The following is a 14,566-nucleotide window of genomic DNA, read 5'->3' as shown; positions in this document are numbered from 1 at the left end:
TCCATCTGATTCTGCTCAAGGGGCAGAAAAGCAGACACAAGGCACACTTATTTCTTTTTTTTTTTTTTTTTTTTTTTTAATTTTTTTCAACGTTTTTTATTTATTTTTGGGACAGAGAGAGACAGAGCATGAACGGGGAAGGGGCAGAGAGAGAGGGAGACACAGAATCGGAAACAGGCTCCAGGCTCCGAGCCATCAGCCCAGAGCCTGACGCGGGGCTCGAACTCACGGACCGCGAGATCGTGACCTGGCTGAAGTCGGACGCTTAACCGACTGCGCCACCCAGGCGCCCCAAGGCACACTTATTTCTTACCCAGACAGGATCGGAAAAGCATCTACATAAGAAGTATACCCCAAAAGTTACATTTAAATTTTTTCCCACTAACTCCTTTTAACTTAGAACTTATTTAGTAATTTCACACACACAATGAAAAAGGTCCCTTCCAGCTTTAAGACTTAAAATTGGTTCATGATATGTTATCTCGCCCTGGAGAGGGCAATTATTTGAAAAGATCGTTTTAGCTAAAATTTTCATTAAAATACAATACAAAACAAAGAGAAAGTTTAGGTCGTCTCATTAACCCTCTGGTTAAAACATTAAATCTCTGCAAACTCCAAGCAGTCCAACACTTGGTGATAAGGAAGCCTAAATACTATTTGACACAAGTGAAACAATATGAAGATTTAAAGATCGCATCTTCTCACTCTGCTCGTGACTGGAACGGTCATTTTACAAAGGAGGGTGCAAAGCCCAGGCAGGCAGTCATACCCTTAGAGGCAGGGCCAGCTACCCTCAAAGTGTGACCTCTTCCTCAGACCAGGAGTCACTCCTCTTCTGGTGGAGGAACATCTCCTCAGGCAGTTACATGCCCCGCCCCCATCTGAAACCCCCCCCCCCCCTTTCCCATCTGAGATGAGATGGGAAGGGTGCCCACCACATGGGGCATATCCTTCCAGGGCGCAAGCTCAACTAATCCACACACCTGCCTAAACGCTACCAGAAACCTCCACACCAACGCCGCTGCCTCCACAGGACACGATGCAACCTATTTCATGTAACCTAAAATGGAAGGAGCGAAATATAAGAAATATTTTTCACAAAGATACTCCATTCCAGAGTTGAAAAGCAAGTTGTTCTGAGTGCAGCCTGTTTAGAATGTATTCTGACCTCCGCTTGTCTGTAATCAACATTTTCTCAGGTAGGAGCTGTTTCCCACGTTGCAAACCACAAGCCACAGCCAGCCAGGGCTGCCACAGTAGCTGGCCAGGCGGCCAGCCCACCCTCTTCCTGACCCCTCAGGCCCCTCACTCCTTGGATCGGCATGCCCACCTACTGGGTGGGGTGCACCCACCTGCTGGGTGGGGTGCACCTCTCCGAACGCCATCTCTTTTCTTAGCCACACGTGAACCTCCTGGTAGCAAGTAAAACGTATCTGGAGTCCAGAGGAGGAAGAAACAGCTTACTGCTGGCAGTTCATTCTATGATCACCTTACAGACAAACAGCAAAACTGCTTCATTCAATATCTTTCAGAATTCATTTTTACCCTAGGAAAACGGCAGATATGTGGTTCTCCCTTTCTTTAGGACACAGTTTTGTTAACTTCATTTTGAACATGGGATCCTTTTCTTGGGATTACCCACACTCTCCATAAAAATCTTCACTTTCTCTCATTTACAGCTGAACCTAAAAAGCGCCGACGATCAAATGCAGTACCAGCGTATACCTGCACCAAAGAAAAGTCAGACTCAGTATCATAAAAAAGTCTTTCAAGAGACCCAGAAGTCCTCTTCATAAACGAACTCTGGATAGGACATTGCTTCAAATCTTTTCAAAGGAAAAAGTCTCTATTTCACCTCAACCTTATCTTTCATTTCTTTAAAGACTGCTGATCACATGTTATTACTTTCCAATTTATAGTCCCATAACTACAGCTTTTCAACTGACAGCAGATGCTAGTTAAGTGAGATGGGGGGGGGGGGGGGTTGGTGAGCAACCTTAGAACTCAGCATTTCAGCAAATAACAGAATTCAGAGCTGGAAAGCGGCTCAGAGCTGACTTAATCCTGTGGTGCTCAGACTGCAGTATGCTTATTATTCCTAGGAGGGCGCCAAAGAATCAGAACTAAAGGTGATAAAATTGTCCAAAGTCCAGAACTATTTATATATATAAAGTGATTAAGTAATAAATAAATAAATTTAATTAGTTTAAAAAAAAAAAAAAAACAACTGAGGCACCTGGGTGGCTCAGCTGGTTAAGCTTTGGACTCTTGATTTCAGCTCACGTCATGATTTCACAGTTTGTGAGATAGATCCCGGATGTTAGCACAGAGCCTGCTTGGGATTCTCTCTCTCCCTATTTGTCCTCTGCTCACTTGTGCACGCATGCTATCTCAAAATAAATAAATAAACGTTAAAAAAATAAACATTAAAAACAAAACAACCAACACAACAAAAACCTGTACACCCGACACGGACAGAATATCTTCATTCTGTAACAGACACGTAGCTTTCAAGGGCATTAAATTAAAGGAAAAGCTTTGTCTTGGGAAAAGGTACTTCTGATCTGTGTCAACCAGCTAACCAATAAATCAAAACAAAGCAAGAACATCCTGAACGTGTAGTGTTTCTACAAACGAAGAATGAAATTCAGCACGTCATGAAAACATTCCAAAGGGTCTGTAGGACTCTAAATCAGTAAAGAGCTGTTTGATCCAACAGATGGTACTGATAAAGATGGCAACTTATCTTCCCCAAGTGCTCACTACAGCCCTATAGACATTCTCTAAAATCTTGTTATGTGAATAGGCAAGCCGGCTTCCTTAAAAATTAAAAGCCATTTAACAGCTTTAGAAGTGGTGATAAAATACACCTTATTTCAAGACCTATATAAATGTGCATCCCTCCTTTCTTAAATTTAGTATATTCCTAACAGATCTAGATTTCTTAGCACTTTGGTGACAGAGAGTGAAATATCCTGCAACAATTATAATCCTACACAAGCTCTTGAAAATCAGGGGTGCCTCAGTGGCTCAGTCGGTTAAGGGTCATCTCTTGATTCCAGCTCAGGTCATGATCTCAGTTAGCAGGATCCGGCCCTGCATCAGGCTCTGCGATGACCTCACGGAGCCTGCTTGGGGTTCTCGATCTCCCTCTCTCTCTGCCCCACCCCTGTTTGCATCCGCTGAATCAATCAATCAATAAACTGAAAAAAAAAAACTTAAAAAGGAATTCGGACCTCACAAGTCAAAGCAAGGGACCCCAAATACAGCCTGAACATAACACAACTTAAAAAATCTTCACGAAAACAACTGACTTTTTGTCAGCAGTTTCCACCCAAAGAAGATCTGGAGAAGAAACATACTAACTAAGGGAGCGCTGGTCCTTTATCTGTGCTCAGGACCCTCCTCTCTTCCTGCGTCCTCCCTTCTTCCTCCAGCACTGTTCAAACACGCCTGGCCTAGGTGGTCTCCAAAGACAGAGCACGCGCAAGGGAGGAAGAGCCGAAAGGTCAGAGAAGCAGGGACAGGAAGGATAAAGCCAGGGGGCCGGGGGCCTGTCCAAGCTTTGCGAAGCTCTCTAAGCTCTCCAAGCTCTGCGAAGATGGCCCATCACCTGCTTGCTGCTGAGGTCTGCCTGTGCTGGGCACTCTCCCTCCTCAGCCTCCAGGCAGCTGGATCATACTTTCCACTCTCAGCCTTTTTTCCCCCTCCCTTCTCACCCCCACAGATGCTCTTCCTCTGCACTAAGCGCAACACAAGCTCTGGCCCTGTGTGACCGGAAGTAGCCGTGAATTCAAGCAGGCGATTCTAAACACCAACACGTGAACCCTTTACCACTTTAACTCGTGTGTGCTCCGTGGCTTGGGCTTTCTCCTTAGATTGATTCAGTCCACCAAACCCTCTTTTCTTTCTCTCTCACCTAAACCACATCCATAACCCATCACCAAGACTTTCCCTTTGTTTCTTTAAAGTACAACTTAGTTACAAAGTGTGAAAAGCATAGTCCTTCTAGAATATTCTCCAATTTTTATAGTGTCTTACCCATGTACCTAACAGCTTTCCTTGTGATTTGTTTTTATTGAGACACTCCAAAGTTTTCAAAGTCGTGCGCCTGTGTTTCCACACTACTGTACCAGCCCATACTAGTTATGTCCTACAACTGCAGGAAGGAGCAGAGTGCCCTAAGCCCGCGTGGGAACACCCCGAGCTGGCTCCTGAAAGCACACCACCCAGCTGGTGGGGAGAGGAAGTGAGCAGCCCACGCCAGCCCCGCAAGGCCCACAGATGACTCCAGGGGCTCCTCCCGCACCCCACGCCCGGGGGTGTTCTTCCACCTCTGTGAGTACTGCAGGCTGAAGGTCAGTGCAAGTGATCGGCTCCCCAAAATCCATCGTCTACAAAAATCCATTCCCACCACCCTTCTCCTGAAGAGAAATAAAGCAAATCTGACAACCCCTCCATCTCAACGAAACACAGCATATCATCTACCCAGCTGCCCAAACCAGAAACCTACCAATGCATTTTCAACCTCTTCTTCTCAAATTAGCCTGTATCTTCCCATCTCTATTACCGATAACCACCATCTCGGAACCAAATCACTACCTGACTTCTTACACATCTCCAACCCCACCAATTCCTCACAGAACGACCTTCCTGAAACAGGAAACTATCTACTACCCTGCAGTTCACACCGTGAAGGCCTGCGCTTGGCATTCTCCATCTTCCCACTGCCTGGGTTACAAACCCATTATGCCCAGCGGCGCAGCGTGTCAAGAGCACGCTGTCTCTCCCATGCTGGGAGGGCAGGAACGCGTCTATCTTCTCGGCCACTATATTCCTGACACAGTACCTATCAGAGTAAAACCTCAGGAAATACGTGTTTTAATCACACTGTGTCTTTCATGCAATAAACACGCAGGAAGAAATTTTTGGTCTTTAAAACGATGATTCCAAGGAAAAGCCTCTGTTGCTGCAGACTACAAATGATGTGTTAATGTGGGAAATGGTAGTATTTTTAGGTCGGGGCAAAATTATCGTGGGTTCGGTTTCATTTCATCTCAGATGCTCTCCAGATTCTGGATGTTATGTGTGCATATGTGTATACGTGGAATCTAAACATCCAGAAGAGCCAAATACAAAGTGATGCTGACAATAAAAAATTACATTTAATTATTAAAATAACAAGTTATTTTATTCTTAGGAAGAAGTTCCTAAGTGGCAAACATATGCTAAAATTTTTTTGTATTGAATGTGGAGGTCAAAGATCTTTTTGAAAATCTGTAAGCCGAGTCCTTTCACTGCAAAAACAGACACATACCAGAAATGTTAAACACAGACACAGAAGTTTAAGGAACTCCCCCCCCCCCCACCACCACCTCCAGTCCACCGATGAACAACAGGTTGGGCATCTGAGGAGGAGTCGGAGTCAAGAGCAGAGGCTCGAGGCCCGCCCAGCACCCCAAGTCCCCATTGACCAGGTAGTGACGCTGGACACTCCCATCTTACCTACTGTGAGCATGTTTAGGGCAGGTGCATCACAGCGTGTGATTAAACCAACGCAGTCATTACTAATCACTAGGGAGCCAGAGGCCGGACCTGGGGAGACAGGGGCGCCACGGTGACTCACAAAGGAGCAGCCAGAGTCTAAGACCAGGGCTCAAATGCCAGGTATGGCAACTGAACACGCTTTCACATTTCCCAACATGACAATGCTAATCAGATGATATTAAAATACAGTGAATACCACCTAGCACGAAGTGTTCCCTGCAAAAGGGATACCACACTTAAAAAAGAATTTAAGTTCTACAGTTGTGATTTCAAAAATATCTACTCCTCTAGATAATCTTTCAGTTTGATATTCCAAAGGATATGTATCCTAGCACAATACGATCTCCATTTTATAAATAACTGGATCATGACTCCAAGGCCATTTAGGATTATAATTCAACACATGAACACCGTAACCGTAACACCGTAAAAGTTCCAAGCGAACTATCAGTCAGCATCAGCTCCAGTAATTCTGAGTTACTGTCCAGTGAAATAAATGAACTTCTCTCAGTCTTGGGGTATGAGGTACCCCTCACCCTAGTAATACTCACTGTACAGAGCACTATTAAAAACTTTCTGTTTCAAACCAGCACTTCTGAAGCTTAACTATGCTGTGTGGCATAGGCTGCAAATGTATCAGGTTACTTGGACCTAACGCGTACATAGGACACCTAACATTTCCAAGAGTTGGGTCCTGTTTGCAATGGACTTGGAAGCAAGAAACTAGATTGGCCCCATTTTCTGCTCTTCATCGTGTGATATAAAACAAACTGTCTCCAGGCCTCAGTTTTCCAAACAGTGAAACAGGTGTTCTGAAAAACAAATTAAAAAAAAAAACAAAAAACAACAAGGATTTTAGATACTCCGAGTCCCAAGCCAAATGCGCGTTGCTGAGGGTGAGGAACTGTGGCAGTGTGCATTCATTTCTCACATCCTGTAGGAACGCTGCAGGCTGTTCCAATCTGAAGTCATTATGCACACAGCAGGAAGCAAGCAATAACAGTTGTTGAGCATGGTAAACTAAAGGCCAAGAGAGGTGGCAGTGCTCACCTAAGTCACCCCCTCTCAAGTCTGAGCCCTCTTTACAAAAAGGTGATGAGTATGAACAGAGGTGGTGACAATTTCAAAGCCTGAATATGGAGCCCGGCACCAGCAGCCTGGATAGCAAGGTTTACAACTGTCTGCCGGTTCAGGAAGGAAACCACTGAATTTATATGAATTTCTCAAAGACAACATGTTAACTGCAATCTGAATATATGATACAAATTGGAAGATCTGTCAGTGCCTTCCTAAATTGTTTAAATTATCTAAAATGATGAACAACACCTTTAATTTTCTTGAAATGAATGCTTTTTTTTATGTTTCAAAAAATAGAGTTTAATAGCTGCTGTAAGATTCTGCTTTAGAAAAAAACCCCGTAAAACGCCAACTTAAAGTTCTGTAGCATTCAAAAGGTTAACGAACGCTCCCACCAACTTTAGTTCTTTTGTGAAACCCCCCCATCAAGGGAGTACCTCGAGACCACCTTCCGGGAGTTCTGTAACTGGAGCACAAGGCAGGACTGAGCTCAGGGAGGACAGCAAAGGCACCACACCCTCTGCCACCTGCTGACCAGCTGCCCTGCACACTCACTTTAAACTCCCGCTCACTTTGCACTCCCGTGGGCTTCAAGCTGAGTCTTTGGAGCTCCAAAACCCAAGGACTACACCTGCTTATCAGAAACTACTTACCAAATCTCAGTTAATAACAGAAGAGTCTCGGGGAACGTCCTATTTCCAAGTGTTACACCGCTCACATGCAGACACCATGCGAACACTGTCAGAGGCTTCCCTCCCCATCATCCACCTCCACAGTGAACAACGGTGCTGAAAACAAAATTCTCCATGCAACGGAATTTAGGCTGATCAGATGTACTATATTATTAAACACTTGGTAAATATATGGTTTAAAAATTTTCAATACACTTCCCTAACTGCACCGACACACCAAATTGTAAACTGGAAGTTAGTGATCCAGCCCTGCTCACAAAATCACCTAGTAATACAATTAGGGGCCATTAATGATCCTGGGACAATACCTGACCTGCAGCTTTTTCTCTTGAACTGTCATCTTGCATTTTCCCGAAACTTAGTGAGCTGACAGATCAAAAACCTCCACAGTGACAAGCACGCTCTCAATATCCTGAACTTCAAAGGAAAAGTGCCAAGAATGTCCCTGGTCTTGACTGAAACTACTAAAACTTACGGTCACTTACGACCTCAAGGCACTGTGTGCAGGGACACACTTCACTGGTAAGTGGAGGTTCACGGGGTCACAAAAGACTTAAAATCTGCAGTTTTTTGTGGCGATTCTATTTTCTCCTCCTGGTCCATTCACCCTTAGGGTTAACTCTCCCACAGAGGTGGCCTGAAAGGTAATCATTTCAGCAAAAGAAATGAAAACACATCAACATATACAAAAAAGTGTGAAGAGCTACAAGCACAAACAGACTGCTGTGAACGACTGTACTCATTTCGACCTTTGGTCCTCACGGACTGCCCCCCGCCCCTACTGTGTAATGTGTGAAGAAGAAAATACCGCTGACTCATCAGTTACTCATTTTGTCCGATGGTCTGTACTCAAGTGACCTGCTGAAGAGACACCGGAAACAGCTTTATATTCTGAAAACAAGAATCACTGAAGATTCAGATATTAATCAAAAAGGAACATGAAAACTTCCAATCCCAGGGAAAGTTTCATCCAAAAAAGTTATTACAATAAACTTCTGCACCAAATGACAACTAGCATACTATCATTTGAATGTTTTTACCTCCTAAAAACACAAGAGAAAATGGTTTACGTTCTACATGTCTAGATTTTTAAAAGGTAACTTTCCACAGGCATTTTGAGTCTACTTTTATTTTTTTTTAATGTTTATTTATTTGTGTTGGGGGGGGGGGCAGAGGGCGTGCTCAGGGTAGGGGCAGAGAGAGGTAGGGGGACAGAGGATCCAAAGCGGGATTACGTGCTAACAACAGCAGGTAGCCCAATGTGGGGCTTGAACTCATGAACCGATCCCAACTCGAGCCGAAGTCCAAAGTCCCTCAAGTCTACTTTTAAAAATTCCTGCTGGGGCGCCTGGGTGGCTTAGTCAGTTAAGCATCTGACTCTCAGTGTAAGCTCAGGTCAGGATTCGTGGGCTCAAGCCCTGCGTCAGGCTCTGTGCTGACAGCGCAGAGCCTGTTAGGATTCTCCCTCCCTCTCTCACTCACACTCTCTCTCTGCTCCTCTCTCTCCCCTCCCCCACTTGTGCGGTCTCTCTTTCAAAATAATAAATAAATAAATAAATAAATAAGTAAGTAAGTAAGTAAGTAAGTAAGTAAGTAAGTAAATGTTCCTGCTATTCTGTGATTCTGTGACTCTGCAGAGTTGGAAAGAGCCTGGCAGCTATACAGTACTACAAGCTCTCTGAGGATACATACGTTATATATGGTAAGGAGAAATTACACAGATGGTAAAATTTAACAATGAAATAGAGAAATAACATAATTAACAAAGAAAAATGTTCAGAAAGTAATCTTTAAAGAATTGGTTTTAAAGGACACGATATTTTCAGAATAAAATATTTGAAAAGGGGTTTTTTAACATGTTCAGAGAGATATAATCAACTTGTAAACTCAGGCAACTTGTAAATCTGTATCAAACCAGTCACTATGTTTTTATCCTTGTATTTTGAACTTTGACAATAAAACAAAACTTTTCGAAATCTGAAAACAGAATGTTCTCATTCTTCTGAAGTTTCTAAAAAAGGAATCTCTTAATTATTGTCTTAATAAAAGCTGAAATAACAAATATACTTTACAACTGATAAACACAAGCAAACTTAAGGCAAATTTTTAAAATATTGTTTTAAACATTATGTTTAATATAAATGAAAAAGTTCCTAAACAAGCTATTCTTCATTTCGGCCAGGGCTTGACCTTTGCACTGTGATAAACACAACATAAACACAACATAAACACGAGGGCCCTCCACCTCAGGGCCAAGTAATACCCATCTGTGTGTGCCCTTTCCTTTCTCCCCATGCCACTCTCCATAAATCGGAATAAGATTGCTTAAAAAGGCAATAGTCATGGAATTCTCCTGCTGAAAACCCTCCAACTGCTTTCTATTGTTCTTAAGACACAGAGCAAAATTCTCACCTATGCGGAGATCTCTCAGATCCCATGTGACCCAGCTGCTACCTCGTCTGACCCCTTCTTTACTCAGCCTCATTCAAATTATTCCTCCAAACGTTGTGCTCATTAATGCTGTGCACCCATCTTGTTTCCATGGCTGGCTACCCACACCCCCCCCCCCCCCCGCCCTACTGCACTCTTCCTAAGGGAGCCTCCTGGCCCCTCAAGGCCTACAAGGCCAACACAATGTATGACTCTCATACGTGCTCATTGGTTATCTACGTCCCTCAGTGGACAGTAAGCTCCAGAAAGGAGAGCAATCCATCCCTTCTGCTCACCATTATAACCCTAAGATTTATTCATAAATTATTCAGTGAATACGCTGTACTGTTCAAAGGTCTAGGTGCATGTCACTGAAGAAAACAGAAACCCTCAACCTCAGAAAGTTAACTTTCAAGCACCATACATAAAATATGAAGTTACAGGGGCGCCTAGGTGGCTCAGTCGGTTAATGTCGGCTCAGTCCGACTCCTGGTTTCAGCTCACATCATAATCTCACGGTTCATGAGTTTGAGCCCTGCATCTGGCTCTGTGCTGACAGCGTGGAGCCTGCCCAGGATCCTGTCTCTCCCTGTGTCTGTCTCTCTCTGCCTTTCCCCTGCTCGCCCTCTTCTCTCTCTCAAAAATAAACAAACATTAAAAAAAAAAACAAACATGGAAATTACTTGGAACATTACAGTATAATAAGAGCCACAAAGAGAAATAAGGGAACGGAGATCAGGGGGCCGGCCATAGGACCTGCTGTAGTAATATAACAGTAACAGCTAGACTACTCGAGGGAGTGTGTGCTGAGAGCCATCAACAAGTTTTGTGGATGGAAGCTTCAAGAACCCAAATGCCTGCCTGCATTCCTCTAAATAAAACAACACACTTTCCCTTCTAGATCCTTCGAGACCACAAGCCCTAGAGAAGAGCTCTAAAGCTCTGGTATCATTTGTCTTTGTACTGCGCACGTCCCACCGATCAAAACACCTCCTCAAAGAAGGCATGAGCCCTTATCTTACATCCCTACCCGACCCTGCAGCAATGACTCTCCACAGGGAATGAAAAATGGAAAAATCCACTTAAGTTTAAAAATACATTTTCACTATTGTAAATTGCTTTGTTTGGGCTAATATAATTTGTTTTCATTTTAAAGCCAAATAAAGAAGAAACATTTGTTATTAAAAAGGGGGCACATTTCTAAAGACTGAGAAAGAGTACAATCTAGGTCACGTAATTAAATGAGTCCATCTAAAACACGGCAAGCACTAGATAGAGCTATCAAACCACTAACATTTTGTAAATACAACCATGCACTTTCCACTGCATTCATTTCAAGTGAAGATTCTCGTGTCTGTTACACAGGCATGCAACTACTATCCGCAAGTCACTTCCCTACAACCAAGTGAGAGGTGTCTTCAGACACACCTTTTTCCATCCAGTTAGTTTACTAAACATCCACAGAGGGCCCCCAATTTATGTTTCAACATACAAGTTTTCAACTTCACAATGGTGCAGAAGTGATACACATTCAATAGAAGCTGTACCTCAAATTTTGAATTTCCACCTTGTTCCCCGCCAGCAGGCTCCCAGACAGCCCCATGATCGTGAGAGTAACAACTGTACCCACACCGCCATTCTGTTCGTCACTTTCAGTATTCGATGAATGACACAAGAGACAGTCACCACTTCATAATCAAACAGGCTTTGTGTTAGAGCATTTTGCCCAACCGCGGGCTAATGTAAGTGTTCTGAACATGTTTACAGTAAATAAGGCTAAGCTGTGAGGTTCAAGGTTAGGTGTATTAAATACATTTTTGATTTAACAACATTTTCAACTTACAAGAGGCCTACCAGGACATAAGCCCATCCTAAGTTGAGGAAGATCTGTATGGGGGGCCTGGACCTGAGCTTGGCAAAGAGGTTACAAAAAAAGCATCTCACCCACAAGGAGCTTTACTTAATTAGGGGCTGTGCCTAAGGTGATACAGAAACAGAGAGGAACTAAGCACGACTTTAGAAATTAAGGCAAGGATTCTTGAAGGACTCCTGAAATACCCTTATAAGGATGGATTAAAGAGCAAAGTTAAGAAAAAATAAATTTAAAAAAAGACATTCAATTTCAAGCAAAGAAACTATGGGGAGCAGAGGCAGCACTATCTCCAACATCACGGTCCTGAGGTAGAGGCAGTGGTCAGTTCAGGCCAAGCAAAGGTGGCCTGGCCAGCAAGGAGGATGCAGAAATGCCAAGGCCCCTGGAGCCAGGCCCCTGGGCGTTTCTTATTTAGGCAGGGGACAGTCACAGAGGAGTTTTTAAAAAGGGCCTAACAAACAGGATATGCTTTTAAAGCAGCCTCTAGCCATAGTGTGACTAAAACGGTGTGCTGTAAAAAAGAGACATGTTATTTCTGTCACACAAATACTATCCTAATTTATAAGTTTTTAAACCAAAAAATTTGCATATTAGACTTCATAAAGAACATTTTCAGTGAAGACTAAGTCTCATCTTAAGGATTATCAAAGTCTCCCTAAAAATCAAGTAGCATGCTTTTAAATTTGAGTCAAATTATGAAATGTCCTTCACGTTATACAATTCACTCTGTGACCCAGGTCTCACTACCAGGGAAGTAGGACGGACACTAAAGACAAAATCAAACTGCGACAGGAGATGCAAAAGTGGTGGCATCACTCACCTGCAGCCCTTATTAACTAAGTGAAGGCAGCGTACCAGGAAAATGGTGAAAAGTCAGTTTATGAAAGCATTAAAGGGACAAGAGGGCCTTGGGGGTGGAGGAAGGTAAGAAGGGAAGGAGACATGAGCGGAGTTAATACTTTTCTTACCTGTTCCTAAGGTTAAAGACATTTATTTACATACAGGAAAAACAAAGTGTTAGATCGTTAGCAAAAAAAAAACAAAAAAACATTTCCACATTGGAATTATCTTCCTTCTAATAAGAGAACCTAATGGTTTTTCACTTTACAATTCCATATTCTAATAAAGAAATTCATTTTCTAGTCAAGGTAACTCCAGGAGAAGTAGAGTAGCTCCAAAGGTATTAGCAAGTACAACAATTAGCAAACAGTCTGAGCTGAACCAAACTACAATCAGATCTGGTGAGTTTTCTCTCTCTCAGAACGCAGTGCCTCATTTACTGTGTACTCTAAAATTAGCTCTGACAAAAAAAGAGAACTCTTTAAAGGAATAAAGTTTTACAAAAGAGCAAAAGCAACAAAGCCCAGCAAGTTTTTAACTATGTATTTTCTATAAAAACTACTTCAGTGTTTGTTTTCTTCTGTCCATAAGAAAAAGGTTCAGTCAATGGCCTTTTAGGAGGAATTACAAGAACACACGGAGATTTTCTGGCATTTACCAAACTGAAAGAAATACTTAAGTACGAGAGAATTCTTTTTTTTTTTATTTTTTTAAATTTTTTTTTTAATGTTTATTTATTTTTGAGACAGAGAGAGACAGAGCATGAACGGGGGAGGGGCAGAAAGAGAGGGAGACACAGAATCTGAAACAGGCTCCAGGCTCTGAGCTGTCAGCACAGAGCCCGACGCAGGGCTTGAACTCACGGACGGCGAGATCATGACCTGAACTGAAGTCGGCAATTAACTGACTGAGCCACCCAGGGGCCCCAGTACGAGAGAATTCTAAGAGCACAACCATGAGGCTATGCAAGCGTATTTAAAACTTGTGCCTTTAAGGGGAGGGCAATAACAAACACAACTTAAAGTAACATAGATCCATACTGCTTTTAACAATCTCCAGGGACCATCATAAAGAGACCACATGTTACTAAAATTAGAAGACCAAAATTATGATCCCACTTATCACTATGGAAAGTATGAATCCAGCACTACACTTTGAAATAAGAGTGGAAGGAGTCTGTCAGGCACTTCGCACTTGGTAAATGGGACCACAGGTCTAGCACTACAAAAACTTGTAAATACTGTTGCAAATCTACTTAACAGGAGTTAAACTACCTGAAGGTACTGTTTATTGTATTACTGTTAACAACCTGGTGCTCCCAACTCGCACTTTTCATATTTTAGACTTACGTTTTATATATGAAGACTGCTTCATACAAACAAGTCACTAAAATGTGTCCACAGAGGTTAAGTATGTATTTGCCAAAACTCATGCTTATTTGTGGAAATCATATTAAGTTCAATAAATTCTCCAACTCTCAACTTCCTTTAAAGCACAATCCCTGGGAACCCTAAGTAAAATCACTATCTCCCTGAACATGCTGCCATTTAATTTCATCTACTCTTCCACGAAAACACGTTAAAATGAACGCTAGCACTTGCATTATCATCTATTTTCTCTCTGGCTTCTACTCAAACATAGTGTAACTGCTTTCTCAAAATACACATTTTATCCTCAGAATCTGCTTTCTCTGCCCAGATACATGTGATCAAGCAAAAACAAACAACCAAAACACACCAAAACAAAAACTCTCCAAAGCATTTTTTAATTTTTTATTAAAATTGACAATCACCGAATATTGAAAATAGTAATAAGGTAAACATTTTCAAGTTTTAATAAGAACTTACGATTAATTTCTATTAATAGGTTAATGAATAGTAAAACACCCAACTTGTCACAACAACCCTAAGAGGCTGACATTATTACCCCTTCTAGAGATGGCCAGTGAAGCACCAAGAGGGTAAGTCATTTCCAACCTGTAAGACACCATGCCATTCTTCCATGTAAATAAGTCAAGTCACATTAATGTTTCAAAATACAGGATGAAATTTATCTCCAACCACAGGCAAGTTTCAAAGGGAAATACACAAATCAACTTTATGGTTGA

The 14,566-nt window shown here is 42.4% G+C and overlaps 1 protein-coding gene across 2 annotated transcripts in view; it reads right to left on the bottom strand.

The window, feature by feature from the left end:
• Positions 1 to 14,566, bottom strand: part of LARP4B (La ribonucleoprotein 4B) — a 93,759-nt gene that overhangs the window by 77,630 nt on the left and 1,563 nt on the right. The window lies entirely within an intron of this gene.

The sequence above is a fragment of the Neofelis nebulosa genome, chromosome 8 (genome assembly GCF_028018385.1).
Source record: "Neofelis nebulosa isolate mNeoNeb1 chromosome 8, mNeoNeb1.pri, whole genome shotgun sequence".
Classification (NCBI taxonomy): Eukaryota; Metazoa; Chordata; class Mammalia; order Carnivora; family Felidae; genus Neofelis; species Neofelis nebulosa.
This window is presented reverse-complemented; position numbering and strand designations above follow the sequence as displayed.